Source organism: Oryx dammah, unplaced genomic scaffold (genome assembly GCF_014754425.2).
Source record: "Oryx dammah isolate SB20612 unplaced genomic scaffold, SCBI_Odam_1.1 HiC_scaffold_22, whole genome shotgun sequence".
NCBI classification, from domain to species: Eukaryota; Metazoa; Chordata; class Mammalia; order Artiodactyla; family Bovidae; genus Oryx; species Oryx dammah.
This window is the reverse complement of record NW_024070206.1, coordinates 1,786,334-1,813,466: the sequence shown is the minus strand read 5'-3', so window position 1 is coordinate 1,813,466 and position 27,133 is coordinate 1,786,334.

Sequence of the window (27,133 nt, the reverse complement as noted above, 5' to 3'; positions counted from 1 at the left end):
CCATCCTCTCAGCAGCTAGGAACTGTCAACACAGAGCCTACAGCTGGAAACGATCTCCTCAAAGTACCTGTATCTCTTCCTGTACAAAGCATTTTAACCTTCAAACACACACACACACACACACACAAATAGTCCAGTGTCTCCTAACAGACGCAGAGGGTGCCTTTCAGATAGCTCACCCCTCTCCATCTGCAGCAGAGCTTAGCACAATTTCCAAACAGCAGAGCTAAACTTTCCAGGAAGCTTAAATGCAGACTTCCTGCTCTTCCAGCCTCTACCCATGAGAGCGGGTCCATCTGCCTGGGGCTCACTCAGGAACATGCCGGGCTCCCTCCAGAAAGTGGGAAGCTCCTTTGGCCTTCTGGGCAGGCTGTCCCATGGTCTTTATTAGAGCTCTTTAACAACCAGTGCCGGAACTTCCCCGGTGGTCCCATGGTTAAGAATCCATCTTCCAATGCAGGGAACGTGGGTTTGATCCCTGGTCAGGGAACTAAGATCCCACTCACTGAGGGGAAACTAAGGCCTCCAGCCACAACGAGGAAGACCCCACAGCTGCAACAAAGATCCCACGAGCTGCAACCAAGACCCAAGACAGCCAAATAAATACTAAACAGCAGCAGCCAGTACAGAGGCACAGACCTCAACAATAACCAGTCATTTTGCTTCTGAATAGAGGACAGATTTCGAAGGCAATGGCACCCCACTCCAGTACTCTTGCCTGAAAAATCCCATGGATGGAGGAGCCTGGTGGGCTACAGTCCATGGGGTCTCTGTCGGACACGACTGAGCAATTTCACTTTACTTTTCACTTTCATGCATTGGAGAAGGAAATGGCCACCCACTCCCGTGCTCTTGCCTGGAGAATCCCAGGGACGGGGGAGCCTGGTGGGCTGCCTTCTATGGGGTCGCACAGAGTCGGACACGACTGAAGCGACTCAGCAGGCATAGCACGCACTCTTGGCCTGGGTAGTCATTTTCTAGCTCCCATGTGAGAGTCTTAGGTTCAGAGAGTCGCCACGGTTTTGGCACCAGAGAAGGAAAGCCATCTGGCCCATCTTGTGAGCCTTGGCTTGAATTTCTGGGGCCATCAGGAGTGTCCTTCGGGAGACCTAACGCAAAGGCATGCCCTAGAGAGTGAGAACAAGAGGAGGCAGCGAGTAAGTTGGAGCTCGTAAAGAAAGGACACAGGTCAGCGTTCAGAATGCTGAGCCCTGGGCCCGGATGTGTGGGGGGCTGGGCCATAAGAACTCTGGTCATTGTCTAGCGAAGGGGAGCCTCAGCGTTTACGTAGATTTTTCTGATTTTCTTGCTCTCTCAGCAGGTGATTCGAGGCCCGTGCCAAAGTCCTTAAAGGGGCAACTGTTTTCCCCATAGGGAGGGAAGAGAATACATTTCTGTGACAAAGGAAGGGGCAGAAAGGACAGCTTTGGAGAAGTTAGATCCTCGGGGCAGGGGTCTGCACACAATTGGTTTAGTACACTGGCAATTAGCCCATGCAGAAAAGCCGCTACAAGGGATGGCATTGCCTGGCACACACAAGTGGTGTTGTTTTAGGTGACGGTTCCCTGAAAACCCACTGTATTTCTTGATCGCCAGGGTCCATGCGGCAGAGAAAGGAAGTATGTCCCTTCAGCAGCCCCTACCAGGGGTTCTTAGAAACCAGCGCGGATTTGTTTCTCATTTTCTTTGATGAGCTTTCTTTATGTGCTTCCCAGATGAAGCCAGGGTTGGTTCTAGAGTGGACTCTTGATTACAGGCAAGTAAAAATAAGCTGATCCCATCTGCTGTGACCCTGAGCTACAAGAGGGCCCTCCTGATTCAAACACCAGGCGGGTATCAGGCACCAGGATGAAGAGCCACCCCGCTCACCCAGAGCAGTCTTTCTCAATCAAAGACAGATTGGCAGAGAAAATGCATTGTTCAAGGATATGGTTCTACCAAGTCGGTGCATCTTTGCTCGGTGACCTAGGGGCTACCTTTGCTTGTGAAGTGCTATCGTGCGTGCTTCCTTCCCCTCCCTCATTAGATCAAACATGCAGAGCCACGGTCCACACGTGGGCATCATCGCCACGGGGGGGGGGGCCAGGGGAGTCTGGCCACAGCGGCAGTAATAGTTCAGACCGGTAAGCAGGTCGGAAGAGCAGAGAATGGGAGCAAGTCTTTACAGGGTGTCCACAACATGCCGGGCTGCTGTTTGATGAGCAGTATGTCTTTGGGGCTTCAGCACAGAGAAAGTAGTAGTGAAAGTGTCGGTCGCTCAGTCATGCCCAACTCTTTGCAATTGCGTGGACTGTGGTCCTCCAGGCTCCTCTGTCCATGGGATTCTCCAGGCCCGAGCACTGAAGTGGATAGCCATTCCCTTCTCCAGGGGATCCTCCTGACCCAGGGATCGAATCCGGGTCTCTTGCACTGCAGGCAGATTCTTTACCCTCTGAGCCCCCAGGGAAGCCCCTCCTTAGCATAACCACTCCCCCTAAACCCAGGCACCAGTTCAAGGACACCCAGGAATAAGGAAGGACTGCACATACAGAATTCCAGCTGCTTTTTAGAAAAAGTGAAAAGATGCACCTCTACCAAACTGACTGTGAAAGAGTTATCAGTCTCCCCACCTTCAGAAAGGTTATAATGGAGCTGGAGGTACTTTGGAGGAAGAACAAATATTTTGCAGACTTTCACAAAGTTTCCTAAGTGATGTTTTGTGAGAGAGAGAAGGCTGCAGAAGCTTTTTACCCTGTCAATAACGGCTTCTCCTGCCACCTGCCAACAGTGGCTTTAAAAGCAGAAAACGACGGCAAGTACTCAAAAAGCATGAACTGAAATAAACCCAACTCACCTGAAGGCTCATGAGGCACTCGGCGTTACTTTAAGTGCTTTATGTTATTAACTCATACGTGCCATGCTAAGCCACTTCAGTCCTAATTCTTTGCAACCCTATGGACTATATCTCTCCAGGCTCCTCTGTCTGTGGAATTTTCCAAGTGACAAGAGTGGAGTGGGTTGCCATGCCCTTCTCCGGGGGATCTTCCCAACCCAGGAATCGAACCCAGGTCTCCCGCATCTCCTGCATTGCAGGCAGATTCCTTATCGCTGAGCCACCTGGGAAGACACTGACTCATATAACCTTCACAAAAGCCCTATGAGACAAGCACCATTAGCAGCCCTAAGTTACAGATGAGGAAACTGAGGCACAGGGAGGGCTCGCCAGCTGCCAAAATCGTAAGCAGAGCAGCAGAGCCTGGACTCACACGCCAGCCGGCTGCAGGGTCCACGCTGGGTAACTGCTCTGCTTTGCCCCCCTGCCTAACTGACTGAGCAGTTTCACCACAAAGAAATACAAAGCTCGCTTGACAGGCCAGACTGAATGAGAAAAGGCAGCTTCTGCCTCATTCACCTTCTCTTGTCAGGACCAAGAAAACCTAGAGTGACTGCTGTCAGCACCAGGCGACATGGGAGACATATGTCTAATTAAAACAGCTGATCTTTTCAACCCAGTGCAACACTCTCCGCATCTGTGATGGCAATTACACAAGGAAGGCCGCCGGACGAAGTGGCCTCAGAGGGGGGTGCGCTGTGGGTCCCGCGGGTGGGGCGCTGGAGACTCCTTGCAGACAGGTCCAAGGGGCTAGGCAGGGTGCGGGGGTTCGGGGCAGGGTGCGGGGCCGGGGGTCAGGGTGCAGGGGGTGGGGGGTAGGGCCATGGGGTGCCGGTGGGGAGGGGTGCGAGTGAGGGGGCAGGGGGCAGAGTGCGGGGTGCCGGGGGGAGGGGTGCGGGGCGGGGTGCGGGCCGCAGGTTGGGGGCAGGGTGCGGGGCGGGGTGCGGGGTGCGGGGCAGCGAGGACCCGGGCAGGGCTGGGTGGGACCTGCGTGTGGCGGGGCTGCCTCAGTGATGCAGGGAGAGGATGAGGGCTCTGTGGACGTGGACTTGATCCCCTGCAGTTCACCAGGCGAGGACACCAGGTGGCGTCCCCGGGCTTAAGCCCCTTTAATTTGATTCAGAACACAGCACCCCAGGCGGCTGTTTCTCTTTCTGACCTCCGGCCTCCAGGATCGTGAGACAGTGAATTCCTCTTGCTTTGAGCCACCTAGCTTGTGACCCTTTCTTACAGGCACCCTAGGAATCACTGTTGGCTCATCCCCCAACATCCAAGAGCAGCACAGGTCAAGATGGCCCTTAGCACAGCCGTGCCTTGCTAAGTCACTTCAGTCGTGTCCAGCTCTGTGCGAGCCTACGGACTGGAGCCCACCAGGCTCCTCTGCCCACGGGATTCTCTAGGAAACAGTACTGCAGAGGGTTGCCAGGCCCTTCTCCAGGGGATCTTCCTGATCCAGGGATCGAACTTGAGTCTCCGAAGTCCCCTGCACTGACAGGTGGTTTGTTTTTTTTTAACCACTTGCGCCACCTGGGAAGCCTTAACTCAGCTGTAGAATCTAAAAACCGGACAGTTACAACCCCTGTCTTGGTCCTGGCTCTCTCTGCCCATCCTCTGTTCCCTGTGTTCCGTCTCACCTGTCTCTGCTTGCTAAGGCTTTATAGTTAACCTAGAACGTGCAGAAGGTGTATCCAGACTCTGTGGAAAGCCATCACGTGTTGCCATGTACTGGGCTATATGCCTGAGGAAATTCCATGCTTCACACACGCACGATTTCCTTAGCCTGGTGGTTCCTAGTGTGGCCATAGGAAAGGGTCACAAACTGGGTGGCTCCAAGCAAGAGGAATTCATGTCTCACAGTCCTGGAGGCCAGAGGTCAGGAAGACAAACTGGTTTCTTCTGGAGGGCCCTGACAGAGGGTCTTCCAGCTTCCAGCTTCCGGTGGTTGCTGACAATTCACGGCATTTCGTGGCTTGAAAATGCAACACTTCAATCTCTGCCGCATCTTTACATGGCCTTCTTCCCTGTGTGAGAAGGAAGCATGTGCTTTTTGTGTAAAAGAAATGTCTAAGTCCTAACCTTTGGTATCTGCAAAAGTGACCTTGTTTGGAGAGAGGATATAATATTTATCCAGGGTAACCAATACTTGAATAATGAAGACCCGGATCCAGAGTGATTTCTACACACTGACCCAGCGACCTGCTCTGAGGCTGTTTAACCTTCCTGTCCTGCAGTTTTCTCACTTGTAAAGGAAGGAATAAAATTAGATCATTTCTTCTGAGCCTAAAGGTCTTAGAATCTCTTATTAATTGAGTTATAATTGACATCCAATATTATATAAGTTTTAGGTGAACCACACAGCGATTCAGTATTTTTATATACTATGAAATGATCCACGACACCCTCCTCTGATATTTCCTCTGCTTCCTTCCTGGATTTGGCCCCATGCTTACCCTCCCTCCCTACTCATGTGGTTGGAGTCTTACAGCCGGCAAAGGCTTTTTGTCCAGTATTTCCGGTCTGACCCTCAATTTCTGGTGTAAGAGCAGCATAAGCGGCCCCCACGTGCCGCCGAACCTCCTCAGCTCTCTCCCGACGGCGGCCACTCCCCAGGGCGGCCACGGCCCTGAGCAATCGGTCTCCCTGCTCCCTTGACTCACTTCTCGCCCTTCCTCTCGTCTCACCTACACCAGGTTTCCGGGCTCTCTTGCCATCCACTGTCTGGTTGCCAGTTGGCCTAACCAGTCTAGTTTCCGCTTTTCTCCCCACAAACACCCTTGTTTATATAGGACACATGGGTTTGGCATCTTGTCTGCAGACAAACAGTCCATGGCTGCAGACGGGGTGGAGCAAGCTCCAGGCTGAGCCCGGAGACCCGTGTGCAGTGCGCTGCCTGGGTGCCATGACCCAGAACCGGCTTGCTCCGTGGATGATGAAAGGGCGGGACTCGAGGGGGTCACAGGCTCCAAGCGAGCCACCAAGGGTGAGCAGAGGATGTTAGATGCACTTTCTGCCCGGGTGGCTCAGACGGTAGAGTCTGCCTGCAGAGCAAGAGACCCCAGTTTGTTCCCTGGGTTGGGAAGATCCCCTGGAGGAGGGCATGGCAACCCACCCGAGTACTCTTGCCTGGAGAATCCCACGGACGGAGGAGCCCGGTGGGCTACAGTCCATGGGGTCCCAAAGAGCTGGACACGACTGAGCGACTAACACTCATTCCTTCACTTCTTTTCTGCCCACCTCACGGGCCCCGCTCACTCCAGAATATCCGGAGCGACCAGAGCAAACCTGGGGCTGCGGGCTGGGAGGATGCGGCCAGGGCTCGCTGCCATAATACAGCGCGTTCCCTGAGCGTCCACGGAAGTAAAAGCGACTCGGTCCGGCCCGCGCCCCACCCCCAGGGGTCTTCAGAGCTCTGCGGACCCCTCCCCAAGGCTGCCGGGCGCCGAGGAAGCACAGGCAGACCCCGCCCCGGCTCTGAACTGGAGGAGGCATTCTCGGCGCTGCTGTGTGAACAGCAAGGGATTCTGCTGCGTCATGGAAACCGGCGCCGGCAGGATTCCGAGGCGGGGGCAGTGTTTATCCTTGTCACGCGGCAGAAGGTCAACAGACACCCGCTCCCTCCAGGGCCCGCGGCGGCTCCGCGCCTCGGCTGAGAGGCGGGGCCCCGGGCTCCTTGCTGGGCACTGGCCTGCCCGCCCGCGCTCAGCCTCCCTGATTCTGGCGGGCGTTGCGACCACCGCTCTGCGTCGCTGTTTTTGCTGAGGGGACGCGGGAGACGATGTCCCCGGGGCACGCATGGAGAGAGAGGCGAGGTGCAGCCTGAGCGCCAGCCCCCGCTTTGCCGGACGCGTCTTCCTCCTCCGCCGTGAGGGGTGGACGCGGCACGCTTGTGCTGGAAGGGGTGCCGGGGTCCCTTTGCGTGAGCGCCCTTTTCTGTTCGGAAAAGAGCCGTGCGCGTTTGCCAGCGAGGGGAAGGGGTCTGCCGCAAGGGGACGAGCGGCCTTCAAGAGCAAGAGGAGGACTTGCGGGGGAGGGGAGAGGAGGGCAGACCCAGGATCAGAGCCCTCTTCCCACTTAGGATGGTTTGCAAACAAGCCTCGCACCGGGATCTTTCCACAGCCTCAGACTGGCCTCTTCTCTAACAGGTGTCAAGCCATGACGTTCCTCTCTGGCTTTCTTGCTGGGTCCTGGCCAAGTTTACTCAGAAAAGCCAGCTACTCTGACTCGGGGTTTTTTCTTTTCTCCCCATTACGACTCACCTCTGATACCCCAGGTGAACGGCCGGCAAGAACAGAGGGTGATCCGTGGCTTGGAAGCCGACAGAAGGCACAACCTGGACCAGTTCTGGTTCGAAACACTTGGGAAAATGTCACATTTGTGTGTCTGGTTTCTCTGCCGTCAGAGTCTCGGTCATCCTTACAAAGCCCTAGAGCCCCCGAGATGGCGCCCCTTATTCCTGAGTCTCCTGCACGCCCAGGCTACCACCTGGTGGATATTGATGGCTAGCTTCACTTCGGGGATGGAGAGACTGAGTCAGGGAGAGAGAGAGCGCCAGCCCTGTCTGAGCTCCCTAGGGATAAGAAGGCAGAAAAAGGCTGAAGTTCAGCCTTGCAGTAACCAGCTAAGGTGTATTCTTTTGTCTAGAGTAATAAAAATCAGAATTTTAAAGTCTATTGCCTTACTTACCCCAGAGGGCTCAGGAAGTCTTTCTTCTTGCTTTTTATGACTCCGGTTTTGCCTCGAGAAGTAAGTGGCACTATAAATCCCAAATAGCTTCCTACCTGCTGTTCTTCCCCAGTGAGACTTGAAGTGATTACTAGACACGGTTTCAGGCTCTGCCAAATGATAGGAAACTTAGAGAGTTTGCTTTCTGCTCAGATTTACCAGGGGGAGAGGGTAATTTAAATGGCATTTCATTATCTCAAAAGAGGTGGCAGTAAACACGTTCTGTTACCAAGAACAGACCCTTAACTAATTTCTATTACTGGAAATCTTTCTATTGGAATTAGAGTAAAACTTCGGAGTTCAAACGCTCTGCCTTTCCTGGTTAGACAGTCTTCTACCGAAGTGTCCCTCTGGAAGACCAATTGCAGTGGGAAACTCATCCCTGTGAACAATGAGCAGTGGTAGAGAAGAAAAAATCAAGCACCTTATCTGGCCCAGTTCTGCAGCCCCACTCGGGCTTGGACCAAGGAGGGCCGTCGCCTCCTTTCCAAATGGGGAGAAACTGGTTGACAGTTTGAGAGCTGTCGTTTCAAGAGGACAACACCTGCTCCGGGGCCCACGTTACTGAGAAGTACACGTTATTCCAGAATCTTACTACAGCTGTCAGAATCACAGTGATTGACAGCTGGGAAATCTCATTATGCATTTCCACAGGACCGCGGCAAAGCTTTGATTAGCATTTAGACATTCCCATTTGCAGGAGCAGCATTTTTCTTTGCTCTTAAAGAATATTTGATAATGCTTGGGCCCAGCATCAAATCTCTATAATGTGCTCAGGGTGAGGCCAGTACCACCCAAAACTAAAGATGTGCTTTGGTTTGTTTCTCCTCAGTTTCTTCCTGGCTACATCAACTCCACTCTTTCTTCTCTTGGACAAAGAAGAAACGGAACAGAAGTTCAGTCTGCAATTTGTTTCCAGGATATGACACATACTTGCCCTGGACCTCTGAAGAACATTTTCAAATTCTTATATGTGGTAGGAATGAATGGTAAATCGGGTAGTTTTAAGGTGTATAAATCTAAAAAGTGTGAAAGCGTTAGTCGCTCAGTCGTCTGACTCTTTGCGGCATCATGAACCATAGCCCAGCAGGCTTCTGGGTCCATGGACTGCTCCAGGAAACAATACTGGGGTGGGCTGCCATTCCCTTCTTCAGGAGATCTTTCCAACCCAGGGATCGAACCCAGTTCTCCTGCATTGCAGGCAGATTCTTTACCGTCTGAGCCACCAGGGAAGCACAAATAAATCCAAGTGCCACCTTCATTTGCAGCCAAGCCAAAGTCGCATGTACACACTTGGTTAAATAAAACTCATTGATGATACGAAAATTTGCATGTGGTCAGGAGGGATATTTCCAGAGAATCTTAATGGTTAAAGTCGTAGGTGACTAATGGTAAAAAGTGAGATTTTTTATTTTTTTCCAAAACAGCTCCTTGCAGTATAGCATATGGTGTCTTTGTGTCAAAAAGACCATGGATTCCACTCAAGGGAATAGTTTTTTTAAAATAGTGGTTGGGTTGGTTTTTAAACCATCACTTCTCTGCTCCGTATCCACTATCCTGTACGCTGCTTTGTGATTCTGGGGTTGGGTTGCTATAATCCCCATTTCCCCCCTTTTTTTCCCTGCTCTTCTAAAATAGCCTTGAACTGCCACAGAGAGTTTCATTTTACTAATACCTATTCCAAATAAAAAAAGGATTTTTAAAGCCATTATTTGGAGCATTTCATTCCCATCAAAATTCTTCCAAATGGGGTGCTTTATGGAAATGAAAGGTTTAATGAAGCCTCTAGGGTCAGAGATTGTGACCTGGTTAGACTCCTGCCAGCAGTCAGGAGTCTGCAGCAGACACAGATGTAGTGCGTCTATCTGAGAAAGACCTGCTCATTCTACTAACTTCACGACAGACAGAAAGTACAAAAATTCCACAAGGCTACATAGAACTGTCTATTCCCTGCAGTACCACCTGCTATGGTCTGAATATTTGTGTCCTTCAAAATTCGTATGTTGACACTTAACCCCCAAAGATGAGGGAGTTATGGAGCAGGCCTTCAGGAATCCTGAAGAGAGGGTAGATCTCTCCTGAATGGAATGAGTGCCCTTTCATAAAAGTAGTTCCAGACAGATCTGCAGCCCCTGGATGCAGGGAGACGTTGCCGACTATGAACCAGGAAGAAGGTTGGTCACCAGTAAACTGTCACGCTGTGATCTCGGACTTGGTGCTTCCCGAGCTGAGAAATGAGCTTCTGTTGTCTAAATCTATCCCATCTGCGGTATTTTGGTATAGGAGCTTCAGTGATCACTGCTTCAGCTGACCACGCAGAGCAAGGAAGAGGTGACCACCGGGAGCTGCGGAAGCCTGCAGGGTCCAAGAGGAGCCTCTCTGCAGGTTTCACACAAAGAGCACGACTGCTCAAGTTCCAGTAAAAAGCACCCGAGCCTCAGCCCTGTGCCCCTTTCCTGAAGTGAGTGAGTGACGGTCTCTCAGTCGTGTCCGACTCTTTGCGTCCCCATGGACTGTGGCCTGCCAGACCCCTCTGTCCATAGAATTCTCCAAGCAGGAATACTGGAGTGGGTTGCCATTTCAGAGGCCAGTAGAAGAGGCTCTGGTGAGTCAAATGGCTGAGAACATGTGAACCGCAATGAGATCAAATTCTCAAACTGAAGCTGTTCATTTCCAAGTTAGTAAATTTTATTATATTGACATTCATGATGGACAACGCCTGAGATATTTTCATGAGTTCCAATATTCATAAATACTGTTAATAATGGGTAGGCTGCTGTAGCATGTTCCCTACAAAATATGTAAGTGAAAACATAGAGCCACGCTGAGATGCGGCCACTTGGTAAGCCACTCTGAACATAAGGGACTAGCCCCCTACCCTCGCCTCACATGGGAGTGAGTCAGTAGATTCTGTATCAACAACTTAAACCCCTAAGACATGGCTCTTCCATGGCATTTGCTAATGGTGCCCAAGAATAGTCTAGCAAATATTCAAAGCCGTGAAATTTAAGTCCTCCAATGCCAAGGGTCTATATATTGACCTTGGTTGGTCTCATTTGGTTAAAATCTAGTAACTCAAGTTCACACAAAGTGCAAACACTTCTTCCCTGGTGGTACAGTGGCTGAGGCTCCTCCGTCCCTGGGATTCTCCAGGCCAGAATACTGGAGAGGGTTGCCATTCCCTTCTCCAGGGGATCTTCCCAACCCAGGGATCGGACCCAGGTCTCCTGCATGGCAGGCGGATTCGTTACCATCTGAGCCACTACCATAGTTAGCCAGAGCAACTAACACACAACTGAAGTTCATATAAAGTGCGAATACAACTTCCCTGGCGGTACAGTGGCTGCGACTGTGCGCTCCCAGTGCAGGAGGCCTGGGTTCAGTCTGTGATCACGGAACTTGATCTCACAGGTCACAACCAAGAGTCCCACACTGCGACTAAAGATCCCTCATGCCGCAACTGAGACCCAGGCGCAACGAAATAGGTAAATATTACAATGTAAAAAGCAAGTCATAGGTCCAGTTGACATTCAAGAGAAAGGGATACAATGGCATGAATACCAGACAGCAGGGGTCTTGGGGGCAGGTTTTACGTATAGGTCCTTGGGCAGAGCATTTGAGCTCCTTGAGCCTCAGTTTCCTCATCAGTAAAATGGAGCCAATAATTATATTTACTTCCCCACATCGTTGTGAAGACAAATGAAGCATCTCATACCAAAACACTGTACCACAGGGGCAGCGTCTGATCTCAGGAGCCACTTTAGAGCTCTTAATAACCCCTGTGGCTAATGCAGTGCCTGGCATGTAACGGGTGTTCAAGAACTGTCCACTGACGACTGGGTGAACGAACGCATTCCGTAACTTATTGAAATATCCTGATATCACCTTCATGCAATGCACACGTTTATATGGTCTTAAAAGAGTCTGTGTCACGGAGAAGTGACCCAGACATTGGAAGGATCTGTACCATTTGTTGTAATTCATTTAAGTGTGATCCCTCTCCTGCAGAGCTTTAAGAACTTTCAAGGAAGTACATCATTACTCACAATCCTCCTGATAAGAAAAAGTGCAAGAAAATATAAAAAGGCATACAGTCTATAGCAGCCCTAGAAACTGAAGCACAAGCTGTTTCCACGGTCAGGTCCCCTGGGCCCTGGGCCTTCTGGTACTCAGAGACTGGCTATTTCCAGAAATCAGGGATAAAGAATGGCAAAAATCTGTTGTCTATGTGTAACCTAATCACATCTCTGCTGGCAGGTCATATTCTTCTTTCTGCTTCCCTCTTCTGAAAAGGAGAAACATTAACTGATGCTCTCTTCTGATTCCTACCACGCATAGCCTGGCCGTGAAATTTACTTGCTAAATATAGCCGGAGGTTCTAGATTTTCTAAAAAACAGCCTCGATATTCAGATACAGTAGGGCATAGAGATCATTTGAGCAATAGCCACTAAATTCTCTTAGTAACATCTATTCATTAGAAGCGATGTGGATTTTTTTAATATATATTTATTTGGCTACACCGGGTCTTGGTTGACCTTTAGCTGCAGCACGTGAACTCTTGGTTCCAGCATGTGGGATCTAGTTCCCTGACCAGGGACCCCATCTGGAGTGTGGAGTCCTAGCCACTGGGCCACCAGGGAAGTCCCAGAAGTGCTGTGCTTCCAGTAAAAGCCAGGCCGCACGGCTTAGAGCCTCAGAGCACAAGCGCTGCAGAGGACGTGTTTGTGGCGACTCCCCACCACCTCGGCCCGTGTTCCGTCTGACCGTCTGACGCTGACACATTACAAGCATTTCCCAAAGTCCATCGGTGAAAATGTCCAGGAATCCAAAGATGCTTGTTATATTGCTTAATACATTGGGGATCACATCGAAATGTTAGGCACGGGCTATAAGCAAAGCTCAAGCATTATTTATACGCAGCATTATTCTAAAACACCAGGAGAGACAGCCCGGCGAGGCGCTCGCAGCACCAGGAAAGGATACTTCAGTCTCATGGCACCAGAGGCTCTTCTGGAACATGTGAGGCCGTATCGAGAGGACTTGCTGTTGGAAACAGAAAGTAGTGAGTAAGCTGTGATGGCGAAAGTTCAGAAAAAGCGTTTTTTCCTGACTAACCAGGACACAACCGAGGATGTTGAAGATAAGAGTTTGAGGGTCGTCTCCCATAATCACTAGAGATTCCCCCAGTGTCCGGGGGCTCTTTTCCAGTGATTTTATTCATTCATTTACTCTGGCTGTGCTGAGTCTCTGTGGCCGTGCGGGCTCTCCTCTAGCTGCGGTGTGAGGCTCCTCCCTGCGGTGGCTTCTCCCGTTGCCGAGCGCGGGCTCCGGGGCACGCGGGCTCCGGGGCACAGGTTTAATAGCCTTGGCGCACGGGTGCAGTTGTTCCCTGGCAGGCGGGGTCCTCCTGGATCAGGGAGTGAACCCGTGTCTCCAACGGCAGGCAGATTCTTCACCACTGAGCCCCCAGGGAAGCCCAGGGGTCCTTAATAGGGTACTACGCCTGTGGCTGCATCTGCCTTCTGAAGGCACGACGTTACAATGCGTTGTCTAGATGTCTGTCACTCCCCTTGGCCATGAGTTTCTTGAGGACCTGACATGTAGTAGGTGCCGGGAGAATGAAGGGAACGTTTAAGAAATTGCCAGAAGGAGCTCTCCATGGGAGTGCCTCTTCTGAGGCTGCAGAGGGCCATTGGACAGGTGGGAAGAGTGACTGGGAGGGCCCGCGGGGGCAGCGGGGACACTCCATCAGGTCCGGGCCCTTGGAAGAGGGGCTTGGCAGCCGGCTCGGGACCAGGCAATAAACGACAGGGAGGTACATTTACATTAAACCAGCATCTATCACTAACCCCAACAGACTGCTGGTCCTTTCGGGCTGGTGTCTTAAACATCTGTCACAGTTCTGGAGCCTGCTGCTAAGTCACTTCAGTTGTGTCCGACTCTGTGCGACCCCATAGACGGCAGCCCACCAGGCTCCCCCGTCCCTGGGATTCTCCAGGCAAGAACACTGGAGTGGGTTGCCATTTCCTTCTCCAATGCATGAAAGTGAAAAGTGAAAGTGAAGTCGCTCAGTCATGTCTGACTCTTAGCGACCCCATGGACTGCAGCCCACCAGGCTCCTCCGTCCATGGGATTTTCCAGGCAAGAGTACTGGAGTGGGGTGCCATTGCCTTCTCTGGAGCCTGAGAAACCCCAAATCAAAGAGCCAGCACACTGGCTGTCCAGTAAGCCCCGCTTCCTGACTCATAGACCGTCCCCTCTCGCTGTGTCCTCGGTGACAGAGGGGGAAAGCCATCTGGGGTCTCCTTTACTAGGGCACTAACCTCACTCACGAGGATTTCACCCTCCTGGTCTGACCACCTTCCAAAGGCCCCACCCCTAAAACCATCACATTAGGCATTAGGGTTCCAACATATAACTGTGGGGTCGGCAACAACCATCCTTTTCAGGTCTTGCCCATTGATACCCAGCTCCCCCAGGACTTCAAGACCTGGATGTTTCTTTTGCCTTTACTCAGGCAGAGCCAAGTGAACCCCCACAGGGTGCCCTGGAGTCCCGGCTCTGCCATTTGTCAGCCATGAGAACGTGGAGAAGTGTATTCCTCTTCTTGAACTTCATTTCCTCACCTGGAAATTAGGATACTAACAACTACCTGGGGGTTGGCAAAGGCTAAGTGTCCAAGGGGGTCACTACCATATTTGTGGCATTCAGACACTCAATCAAAAAAAACACTAATGGATATATGCTGTGTTCTAGCAACTTCACACTGCTCCAGGGCTGACAGCTGTCAGATTCTGTAACACACTTGGGATGAGCGGGAAGAAGGGTGGCTCACAAGTGTTAAAAAATAGGGATCATTGCAGTGGAGTATATATCATCTAAATACCCAGACAGAGCCACAGTTCTCACTCAGCGAGTATCCGTTTTTTCCTTCGTCAATGACAATAAGTGATTATTGTCAACTGTGACTTTTTAGGGTCACAGAGTGGTGATTCATCAGAGCAGAAGACTCACGGGCACACAACAGCCTCGTCTCTCCTGCAATAATTCAGATTAAAATCTGGCCAGTCTCATCTAGTATAGACAAATAAAAGAATTATGCATGAGAAGCTTCTCTAATATATAGGCTCATCATTTCTTTAAATAATCTCAGTGGTCTGTTGGAAGCACTGGGGAAGTACAGCAAGGCTCTGAGGGGTTCATGGGAAAAGCCATCATTCGGAAGCAGGAGGAGCAGCGTGGTACAGGGGGAAACGCCGGGACCCTGGAGACGAGGTTCCTTAGCCAGCCCGCGTCCTGCCGGTTGTGTGAGTGTAGGCAAGTTCCTTAATTTTGCCTCAGTTTCTACCTCTGTAAAGTGGGGCCATTAATGTGTACTTTCAAAGTTGCAGGGAGAACTCAATGAAATGAGGCTCATCAAGCCGCTGGCCCATAATCATTCGTTTTTCTTCCTCTTGAATTCCTATTAAAATAGTATATCAGCTTTATGCCATATCATCACAATCAGCTTATTTCATTCATTATAATATAGGCTGACAATATGTATCTCTACTCATAGACAGTAAGCAATTTGTCCAAAAGAATTAATGAGATCTACAGTGATCTCAAATGCCTTCTATGAGATAAGTTTCTGACAGTGAAAGTGTTAGTCGCTCAGTCACGTCACTTTTTGCGACCCCCTGGACTGCAGCCCATGAGGCTCCTCTGTCTGTGGGATTCTCCAGGCAAGAATACTGGAGATGGCTGCCTTTCCCTTTTCCAGGGGATCTTCCCAATCCAGGGATTGAACCCTGGTCTCGGGCATTGCAAGCTGATTCCTTCCCGTCTGAGCCACCAGGGAAGCCGAGCTTCTGAGGGGCACAGTCTTACCCACAGATCTCCCAGAGCGCCAGACCCAGGGCTGGTCACGTGGCAGTGCCCACGGCATTTGTGGAAACTGGCCAGTTTGTCTTAAAACAGGGAGATGCTTCATTTTATTAGTTCTCCACGGAATCTCCCCAACAAATCAATATTTATCAGGCACACATTCTTCAGTGGTTTCCACCATGAAGTTTTCAACTCTTGGATTTCCAAAGGGAAACCTTGTGGAAGCAAGAAACCCGGTAATCACGATGTCATTTGTCGGTTCCTTTTATGCGTTCTTTCCCCCGCGCCGGGCAAGTCAGGGAGTAGAATCAGCGGAGGGGATCATGGGACCCCACGTGTGCCATTTTCTTTCTGCAGAACTGAGTGCATGCATCTCCTCAAACCTAGATTACTAGTCTACCGCTATCCAAACTTCTTATTAATTTTAAAAAATGGCTGGATCTGTTATTTCAGGGGTAATTACAGTCTCTGCTCTGGTTGTGCTTAGCCCGGCAGAACCATCTTAAGTGTAGGTTAAAAAGCCTGGTGTGGTACAGTCCATGATGTCGCAAAGAGTCAGACAGGACTGAGCGACTGAGCTGAACTGGAAAACGCAGTTACTACAGGCCTTTGGAGTATTCTCTCCAACCCAACACACGAAGGAGTCATTCCTCATTCTCACTAACCTGCCTGGGTGCCTACATTCCCTGCACAAAGGGGAGAGTCACTCTCTGAGGCACAGGCATCGCCCGTCTCCCATCCTCAGTCAGGGTCCACCCTCGGTCTCCGGACTGTGCGTTTCCATGACGAAGCAACAGGGTTCTTCCTTCAGGTCTTTGAAGGCACCAGGCACTTTGCGGTCTATAATATTCACCCCCATTCAGCTTCCATTTTGAAAGACAAACCGCAAATATTAAATGAAAACTTATTTTGTTTTTTGTATGTATTAATCACTGACATGTAGCCTGCCAGGATCCTCTGTCCATAGGGATTCTCCAGGCAAGAATACTGGAGTGGGTTGCCACGCCCTCCTCCAGAGGATCTTCCCGACCCAGCGATCAAACCCTGGTATCTGCATAAAAAAATATTTATCAACCTCCAATAAGTGGGCTTTCCTGGTGGCTCAGATGGTAAAGAATCCTCCTGCAGTTCAGGAGACCCAGGTTCAACCCCTGGATCAGAAGATCCCCTGGAGAAGGAAATGGCAATCCATTCCAGTATTCTTGCCTGGAGAATCCCCATGGACGGTAGCCCGCCAGGCTCCTCTGTCCATGGGGTTGTAAAGAGTCAAACACGACTAACCTCCAATAAGTACAAACTAGATTCTTTGGTTCTAAGTTATAGAATCTGTGATTACAGCAGTCTATTGGCAGGATATGTGGTGGCTCAGATACAGAGAACTAAGTCCAGAAATCTGGATCTGGGCAAGAGGACGGGTCAGAGAGTTTAGATCGTTATTTACAGTCTTCTCAGAGTGCCACCGCTATTGTGTGTGTCTGTTAAGTCACTTCAATTGTGTCCAGCTTTTTGCAACCCCAGGGACCATAGCCTTCCAGGCTCCTCTGTCCATGGGATTTTCCTGGCAAGAATACTGGAGTGGGTTGCCATTTCCTCCTCCAGGGGATCTTTCCCATCCAGGGATCAAACCAGCCTCTCCTGCTCATCTCCTACAGTGCAGGCAGATTCTTTATGGCTGAGCCACTGGGGAGGCCTGCTACCCCTATTAATCGTATTTTTCTTCATTCTGCTTGAAATTTAAATTCTAGAGTTGGATCTTCCCTGGTGGTCCAGTGGTTAAGACTCCACTGATTCGGTGTCTGGTCAGGGAACTAAGATCCCGCATGTCATAGGACCAAAAAGTTTTTAAATGTATATATAAACAGTCCAGGGTAGCTTGCATCACTATTCCATTTTTTGGCTAGGGGAAGACTAGACTTCTCGAGTAGCAGTCTTACCAAAGTTTCTTAAATGAAAGAGAAATAATTTCCCACAAGGCATGTGAAATACTAGTACTAAAATAGATACTGAATGTTAGAATGAATAAAATATGCAGTTTACCACATCCCGTCAATTAAGTTATAAACAGAAGCAAATACATTTAACATTTTTGTTAGCCTGGATAAGCTTATGATGGATGATTTTCTCAAAACAAAACTCTATTTTAACTCACTTTAAATTTAGCCTTGAGAAAGAGAAACTCAACAGTAGGGACGCAGGAAACACGTGTATTTTTCCTGCTCACCTTCTGAGTGCTTGCTGCCCACGCCTTCTGGATGAACCCTTGGCAGATTTGTCAGGCACTCTGATAAGAAGTTCCCCAGTCACTTTCAGGACCAAGGGCAGTCTCCACTCAGCAATTAAAATTCCCTCTTCAGATTAACAAATAAAACGACAGACTTCACAGGAAGTTCCCACCTCGTGCTTTGTTTCCAGCGGGGTGTTTGCGTGGGGCGGGGCGGCAAGGTGAATCACATTCTCCTTTCTCTTTTTCTGTTCCTTTCTCTAGATGGGCAGCCTAGATTTCTGAATCCTTCAGGACTGCATTTGAAAACGGGATTCGGGGGCCAGCTCTCGGGGAGATAAAGGAGCACTGAATTACTTGGCTGCGACTGTCAGGGCCTGCCAACATGTTCTGTGATTGTGGGGATTCCTTTGTGGACCGTCTCACGGGGCACCTACCGAAAATGTCCATTTATAGCTCTCTTGACTGAAAGGGTAAGGTCTCTCCTTTGGCCATCTGCTTAAGACATCCCTGTCAGCTTTTGCATCCCTGCATTCTTGGCAGGATGTCGTCTCTGAGTGACCTATATTCATATGTGGTCTACAGGGTACCCTGCCTTGCCATCAGCAGAAGTCTAGTCTTCTCCCAACAGCATCCTTGGTGAAGGGAAAATGCTGTAGCATGTTAACCACCACATTCAGGGAAATTCTCTTGACTTCTTCAACCTCAATCTTTTTCAGGGCTTAAGGTCACAAGATATCAGTTCAGTTCAGTTCATTTCAGTCGCTCAGTCGTGTCCGACTCTTTGCAACCCCATGAATCGCAGCACGCCAGGCCTCCCTGTCCATCACCAACTCCCGGAGTTCACTCAGATTCACGTCCATCAAGTCAGTGATGCCATCCAGCCATCTCATCCTCTGTCGTCCCCTTCTCCTCCTGCCCCCAATCCCTCCCAGCATCAGAGTCTTTTCCAATGAGTCAACTCTTCGCATGAGGTGGCCAAAGTACTGGAGTTTCAGCTTTAGCATCATTCCTTCCAAAGAAATCCCAGGGCTGATCTCCTTCAGAATGGACTGGTTGGATCTCCTTGCAGTCCAAGGGACTCTCAAGAGTCTTCTCCAACACCACGGTTCAAAAGCATCAATTCTTTGGCGCTCAGCCTTCTTCACAGTCCAACTCTCACATCCATACATGACCACAGGAAAAACCATAGCCTTGACTAGACAGACCTTAGTCGGCAAAGTCATGTCTCTGCTTTTCAATATGCTATCTAGGTTGGTCATAACTTTTCTTCCAAGGAGTAAGCGTCTTTTAATTTCATGGCTGCAGTCACCATCTGCAGTGATTCTGGAGCCCAAAAAAAAATGAAGTCTGATGCTGTTTCCACTGTTTCCCCATCTATTTTCCATGAAGAGATGGGACCAGATGCCATGATCTTCGTTTTCTGAATGTTGAGTTTTAAGCCAACTTTTTTGCTCTCCTCTTTCACTTTCATCAAGAGGCTTTTTAGCTCCTCTTCACTTTCTGCCATAAGGGTGGTGTCATCTGCGTATCTGAGGTTATTGATATTTCTCCCAGCAATCTTGTTTCCAGCTTGTGTTTCTTCCAGCCCAGTGTTTCTCATGATGTACTCTGCATATAAGTTAAATAAGCAGGGTGGTAATATACAGCCTTGACATACTCCTTTTCCTCTTTGGAACCAGTCTGTTGTTCTACATCCAGTTTTAACTATTGCTTCCTGACCTGCATATAGGTTTCTCAAGAGGCAGGTCAGGTGGTCTGGTATTCCCATCTCTCTCAGAATCTTCCACAGTTTATTGTGATCCACACAGTCAAAGGCTTTGGCATAGTCAATAAAGCAGAAATAGATGTTTTTCTGGAACTCTCTTGCTTTATCCATGATCCAGCGAATGTTGGCAATTTGATCTCTGGTTCCTCTGCCTTTTCTAAAACCAGCTTGAACGTCAGGGAGTTCACGGTTCACATATTGCTGAAGCCTGGCTTGGAGAATTTTGAGCCTTACTTTGCTAGCATGTGAGATGAGTGCAATTGTGCGGTAGTTTGAGCATTCTTTGGCATTGCCTTTCTTTGGGATTGGAATGAAAACTGACCTTTTCCAGTCCTGTGGCCACTGCTGAATTTTCCAAATTTGCTGGCATATTGAGTCCAGCACTTTCACAGCATCATCTTTCAGGATTTGAAACAACTCCACTGGCATTCCATCACCTCTACTAGCTTTGTTCGTAGTGATGCTTTCTAAGGCCCACTTGACTTCCCATTCCAGGATGTCTGGCTCTAGATGAGTGATCACACCATCATGATTATCTGGGTTGTGAAGATCTTTTTTGTAGAGTTCTTCTGTATATTCTTGCCACCTCTTCTTAATATCTTCTGCTTCTGTTAGGTCCATATCATTTCTGTCCTTTATTGAGCCCATCTTTGCATGAAATGTTCCCTTGATATCTCTAATTTTCTTGAAGAGATCTCTAGTCTTTCCCATTCTGTTGTTTTCCTCTATTCCTTTGCATTGATCACTAAAGAAGGCTTTCTTATCTCTTCTTGCTATTCTTTGGAACTCTGCATTCAGATGCTTCTATCTTTCCTTTTCTCCTTTGCTTTTCGCCTCTCTTCTCTTCACAGCTATTTGTAAGGCCTCCCCAGACAGCCATTTTGCTTTTTTGCATTTCTTTTCCATGGGGATGGTCTTGATCCCTGTCTCCTGCACAATGTCACGAACCTCATTCTATAGTTCATCAGGCACTCTATCTATCAGATCTAGACCCTTAAATCTATTACTCACTTCCACTGTATAATTAGAATGGATTTGATTTAGGTCATACCTGAATGGTCTAGGGTTTTCCCTACTTTCTTCAATTTGAGTCTGAATTTGGTAATAAGGAGTTCATGATCTGAGCCACAGTCAGCTCCTGGTCTTGTTTTTGTTGACTGTAGAGAGCTTCTCCATCTTTGGCTGCAATGAATATAATCAATCTGATTTCGGTGTTGACCATCTGGTGATGTCCATGTGTAGAGTCTTCTCTTGTGTTGTTGGAAGAGGGTGTTTGCTATGACCAGTGCATTTTCTTGGCAAAACTCTATTGGATGCTTCATTCCGCATTCCAAGGCCAAATTTGCCTGTTACTCCAGGTGTTTCTTGGCTTCCTACGTTTTGCATTCTTAAGTGCGGTGTTAGACCACTCATAGAGGAGGCTTATAGCAACCTCGTTTTCAAGTCCTCTATAAGTGGTCTAGCATTGCACTTAAGAATGTGAGGGTTAGCTTGCCATCTCATTTGGCTCTGAGTCTTTGAAAGAGCCCCATTTCAAGATGTTGATGTGTAAAAACCTAATATATTTTCTGCAAGTTAATCATGCACCAGACACTGTTAAACACTGGAAATTCCAACAAATTAAGCTTGCTGCCCTCTGGAAGTTCAGAAACATTTTAAGGTAGGAAGAAGCATGTTTTTAAAAATGTCCATCAGCAGACGAATGGGTAAGAAAGCTGTGGTACATATACACCATGGAGTATTACTCAGCCATTAAAAAGAATTCATTTGAATCAGTTCTAATGAGGTGGATGAAACTGGAGCCTATTATACAGAGTGAAGTAAGCCAGAAATAAAAACACCAATACAGTATACTAACACATATATATGGAATTTAGAAAGATGGTAATGATAACCCTGTATGTGAGACAGCAAAAGAGACACAGATGTATAGAACAGTCTTTTGGACTCTGTGGGAGAGGGAGAGGGTGGGTTGATTTGGGAGAATGGCATTGAGACATGTATAATATCATATATGAAACGAATCGCCAGTCCAGGTTCAATGCATGATACAGGATGCTTGGGGCTGGTGCACTGGGATGACCCAGAGGGATGGTATGGGGAGAGAGGTGGAAGGGGGGTTCAGGATGGGGAACACGTGTATACCCGTGGCAGATTCATGTTGATGTATGCCAAAACCAATACGATATTTTAAAATAATTAACCTACAATTAAAATAAATAAATCAAAAAAAATGAAAATATATGGTCATCAAACATTCTTCGTAAGAGTGCTCTTGAAAAATAATTGATCCTTAGTTCCCTTACCTTAAAAAATAAGAGCATTGATATATGGCAGACACCAACACAATATTGTAATTATCCTTCAGTTAAAAATAAATTAGGAAGAAAACGAAGAGGCTGATTCCTCAACAGGTTAAACACAGCATCACCGTAGGCTCTAGCAGTTCTACCCCCAGTACACAGACTCTGATACCAGTGCAGCAGCGTTCATACCATACAAGAGTCAAAAAAAGAGGGGGGCTGTGGCTTTTGCAAATAATGCGTCCATCAACAGATGAATAAACATGTGTACAATGGAATATTATTTATCTGGAAAAAGGAATGAAGTTCTGATGGCTGTTGCAATGTGGCTGAACCTGCTGAGTGAACTAAGTCAGGCACGGAAGGACTGCACTTCCTATGCTTACACTCAGATGACATGCCTGGAATAGTCCAGCTCATGGCAACAGAAGGTAGAATGGTGGTCACGAGGGACTGAGGCGCGCCGGGAACGGCAGAATTATTGCTTACTGAACACAGAGTCTCTGCATGGAACAATAGAACATTTCCAGAACTAGTTATCGGTGAAAATGTTGTAAATATATTTAATGCCACATTATTTACTCTTCAAGTGGCTGACAGAAAATTTTGTTATCTGTGTTTTATCACAATTTAAGCAAAAATGAGCTGGGCATGAGAAATCCTCATAAGTTCATTGGATTCTAAGTCTTTAATTTCTCTAAGTATGGAAATGCCTGCTAGAAAAACTTATTTGGGGTTGACTAACTATAAATATTAATTTTCAAATTCTAATGGAAAAAAAAAGGAAACTGTATCCACCTACCAAGTTCATCTCCGCCTAAAAGGGAAGAATGGGAAATAGAGTCAGATGACTGAGGAAAAATGTTTCTTCTCAGAAACCACAGCTGGCAGGGAGCTCTTTAATTTATTCATGTATTGACTGTGAAAACCATGGCTAAATGTCTGAGGTGCAACTTCTCATCCAGAAAGTACAATTATATGGTGTGAAGTAAAGTGAAGAAATGCTGTTTTTTGGTGTGTGTGGTGCGTGATGGTGGGGGAGCCAAGTTTTAAATGGATTTGGGGAAGTCAGCAGACCTCAGAGAGTGAGACCTAGAGACTGAAAAACCAAGACTGCCACCAAACTGCCACCTCGGATCTATGGAATGAAGTAGCTGTTTTATTTCGAAGGAAATTTCAGGAGACAGTAGCAATGAGAGGCCAGGAATTCAGCTCACCATGGAACCTGGAATTTTTACCACCCTGATAATGCAGGCGACCAGCTCCTTGGAAGAGTTGACGCTGAATATTTAGCAAGTCTCATTTCAAAACCTAAGTGTGTCAAGGCCACAATTTGGGGAAATGTCACACCTCCCCTCCTCTGTGCAAAGCAAGTTCAGAAGAGGCAGCTATTGAAAGCAAAATGAGCCACAGAAGGAAAAGAAAATGGAAAATACAGACTTCTGACAACATTCCCTACAGAGTAAGACCTGCCCAACGGGAAAAGCATTTGCAATGTTTGTAGTAAACACACCACAGCAGAAATCTCTGCTTCTTGCCCAGTTCTTAGGCCCTAAATCACCTCTGCTAAATTATTTTGATCCCAGCTCACCACTGAAAGATTAAGTTCTGAGAAGAGCTTTTCTCCTAAATGAGTCACGTTAATTGGCCGGGTCTGAAAGGAAGGGGTAGGCTGGGGGCGCCTGCACCAGCGGCCTTCCCCGCGCAGGGCAGCCTCTCGGGGCAGCAGGCAGATCTGTCGTCCGTCTGCCTGCAGCATCCGCTGGGTCTGGCTCAGGACTGGCTCTGGGAGCAGCATTACTCACCTTGGAAGTTCCACGCGACCCGTTTGTTTTGTTTGCTTGTTTGTTTCTATCTCCACTTCCTCCCTTGCAGACTGAGCTCTGCTCTGTTTGTTTTGCCCATAGGTTATCTCCTTTGGGGGCTGCACACATCTTTTGGTTTTTAGTTTATTTTTTATTAATTCATTCATTTTTATTAAAAAAAAAAATTTTAGCCACACCCCTCAGAATATGGGACCTTGGGTCCCTGATCAGGGATCAAGTGTGCAGCCCTGCTTTGGAAGGTGGAGTCTTAGCCACTGGCCCGCCAGGGGAGTCCCTGCAGGCATCTTCTGGGACTGAAAATGGCTTCCATTTTCCTTAAGGCTGCTTTCTCCTCCTGGGATTCTGCCCTTTGTTGCTCTATGTCTGGCTTCTCTGCTGATTAGAAAGGGGTCCGGGGTCCTCAACGGCCTAGAGGAAATGCCAGTCTCAGCTTTTGTTTTTAACTTGATGAGCTGATTTGAAATTTTACATCAAAGAACAAGGTTTCAGAACACAGGTTTTTGCCAGTTTTGGAACATGAGATAGTTGGAATTGAATTCCCGTCCTGTCATTTACTGCTTTTTACTGTCAAGCCACGTAAACTTTCTAAGCTTCAGTGTTCCTTTGCTATAATACAGGGTAAGCAGACATATCCCCAAAAGATACTGGAAAGAATGTAATAAAATGATCTATGTCAAATGCCAACAACAGTGCAGTATATAAATGGTGGGTCAGTCTTAGTCAAGGCCTGTCACTATAGTGCCTGCTTTGGCAATTATTTGAAACTTTTATTTTTGTTGTTTGGTATCTGTTTTTGTTGTTGTTGTTGTTCTTTTTTAATTGCTAGCTTAAATGCCTGTATATACACCAAACTATTTCTATGCATAAGGTATAAATAATAACAACATAATAATTCACATATCAGTTTAAGAACAAGAAAGCCACCATTATAGGGAAGCACATTAAATCCCCACCCATCTCATCCCCTCCTCCAGATAAAGGATTATTTTTCATTTGGAGATCACTCTCTTGCTTGCTTTTGGGTTTACGCTTTTAAATTCTTATTTGTATTCCTATGCAATAGGCCTAAGTTAATATTTTAAAATTGTATATAAATCTAATTGTACTGAGGGTATTCTGAGATTTGCTTTCTTCATTCAGTATTACACGTCATCCATATCATAGTGTGGGTTTCCCAGGTGGCACTAGAGGTAAAGAACCCACCGGCCAATGCAGGAGACATAAAAGGCGTGGGTTCAGTCCCTGGGGTGGGAAGATCCCCAGAAGAAGGGCATGGCAACCCACTCCAGTGTTCTTGCCTGAAGAATCTCATGGACAGAGGAATCTGGCAGGCTACAGTTCAGAGGTCGCAAAGAGTCAGACCCAGCTGAAGGGACTGAGCACGCACACAGGCATATTTCCGGGTGCAGCTTGTAATTCGGATGTGCTCACGGCTTTACGGCATTCTGTTCTGTGAATATATCACAGTGTATTTAACCATTCCACTGTCACCGGATGTGCCCATTGCTTCTAGCTCTCAAATCCATTGGTGTTTTATGTGGAATTCCACTGGGCTTCCCTGGTGGCTCAGTGGTAAAGAACCCACCTGCCACAGGAGACTGGAGAGATGCGTTCTGTCCCTGGATCAAGAAGGTCGCCTGGAGGAGGAAATGGCAACCCACTCCAGCGTTCTTGCCTGGGAAATCCCACGGACAGAGAAGCCTGGTGGGCTGCAGTCCACGGGGTCGCCAAGAGCCGGACATGACTGAGTGCACATACACAGCTATGAACTTGGAAAGAACTGCCTTCTTTGCTGATTTACCCCCGTCCATCAGCACAGCATGTCCTTCATTTACTGGCATCTTGGTAGACATGTTTCAATAAAGTTAAAAAATTTTGTTCATTTAGATCTTGCTCTTCAAGAGTTTCCTTCCTGGGTACTTGATAATATATTTTCAGTGTTATAATATTGATATCTCTTATTAAATTACATTCTTTGAATGTTTACAGCTGACATATACAAATTTAATTTTTGTACACTCATTCTGTAGTAGGCAGTCTTTCTGAATGCTGATTAACTCTAGTGATTATCATGGACGGGGGGGGGGGGGTCTATGCACACAGGCGGGTCATCTGCAAATCTTCTCCAAATCTCACGAGAATCACATCACCTTCGTAAAAAGAAAACCGTGTCTGCTCCAAATCCGACTAGGACCCTCCACATCATCTTCTTTCTACTGTTAAAGGGAATAGAATCAAACCTCATGATTCATGGCATCCGTATCTGCAGATTCACTTGCTTGCTAAAACTTATCTGTAAGGCCAAAATCAATACAGTGCTTTTGCACTTCTTGGCAGACATGCGCAGGTGCAGAGTGGAGGAAACTTTGAGTCACCCTCCCTGCAGGTCCAGAGCAAGGGCAAACCAGGTGACCTCTGGCCTTCTTGTTGCAGCTCTCATAAAGTAAACAAGCGTTCTTTTTGTGGTGGGCTATTCAGTGTTACGCTTTGCACATTTTTGTGATCTTTGTTAATGATTCCACCGCTTAAAACGGCCCCCAAAGCATGATGCTGACGTGCTATCCAGTGTCCCCTAAGCGAAAGCAGGCTGGCATGTGCTATAGGGAGAAACCATGTGGTACCTAATCTTTCACACTTGCATTGAATTTCGAGTAAATTACATTTTCCTAGGAACACGTCTATCTTAGGTTTTCAAATATAGTAAATTTTTTACTGTATTTCCTTACATTTTTAGTCTGTGAAGGACCGACAGTTATGTTCCCTTTATCCTCCATCAATGGGATGAGTGCCAGGCAATTCAGCAAAGAATCCTCCTGCTATGCAGGAGACCCAGGTTCATCCCTGGGTTGGGAAGATCCCTTGGAGAAGGAAATGGCAACCCACTCCAGTCTTCTTGCCTGGAGAGTTCCACGGACAGAGGAGCCTGGAGGGTTACAGTCCATGGGGTCACAAAGAGTCAGACTGAGTAACCTCCACTGCACTTCCCTTCAAGGACCTACGCACACAGGGCGTACCAGAGAAAGAGCCCTTTTTTGCTTCCGTGGTGTCTGTGTGTACCCAGCTCAGCGCCTCTGAGGACCCAGAGGCCCCTTTCCCGGTGGGGAATCCAGCTTCTCCGAAGGTCACAGATGCTGTTGATCTCTGACTCCTCCCCAGCCCCGGCCCCTGCCACGCCGACTGCAGGTCCCTGAGACCTCCGCTGACTGCTCACTCAACCCTTTGCTCACAGTTGCTGTTACAAGACGGAAGACGAGCAGGTGCGGCGTGTCCCCACTTGGTGACCGCTGCCTGCATTCACCCAGCCGTATGCCACAGAACTCCAGGAGGCCAGGGACAGGCCGCCGAGCCGAGGACCGCGGGGAAGCCTCTGGCCGCAGCGGCAGGGGCCTCCACGAGGAACACAGCCCCGCCCGTGGCGTGCCGGCGCGCATGCTCAGTCGCTCCGCTGTGCCCCACTCTCTGCGCCCCCCTGGGCTGTAGCCCCTCAGGCTCCTCTGTCCCGGGGGTTTCCCAGGCAAGAATCCTGGAGTGGGTTGCCATTTCCTCCTCCGGCG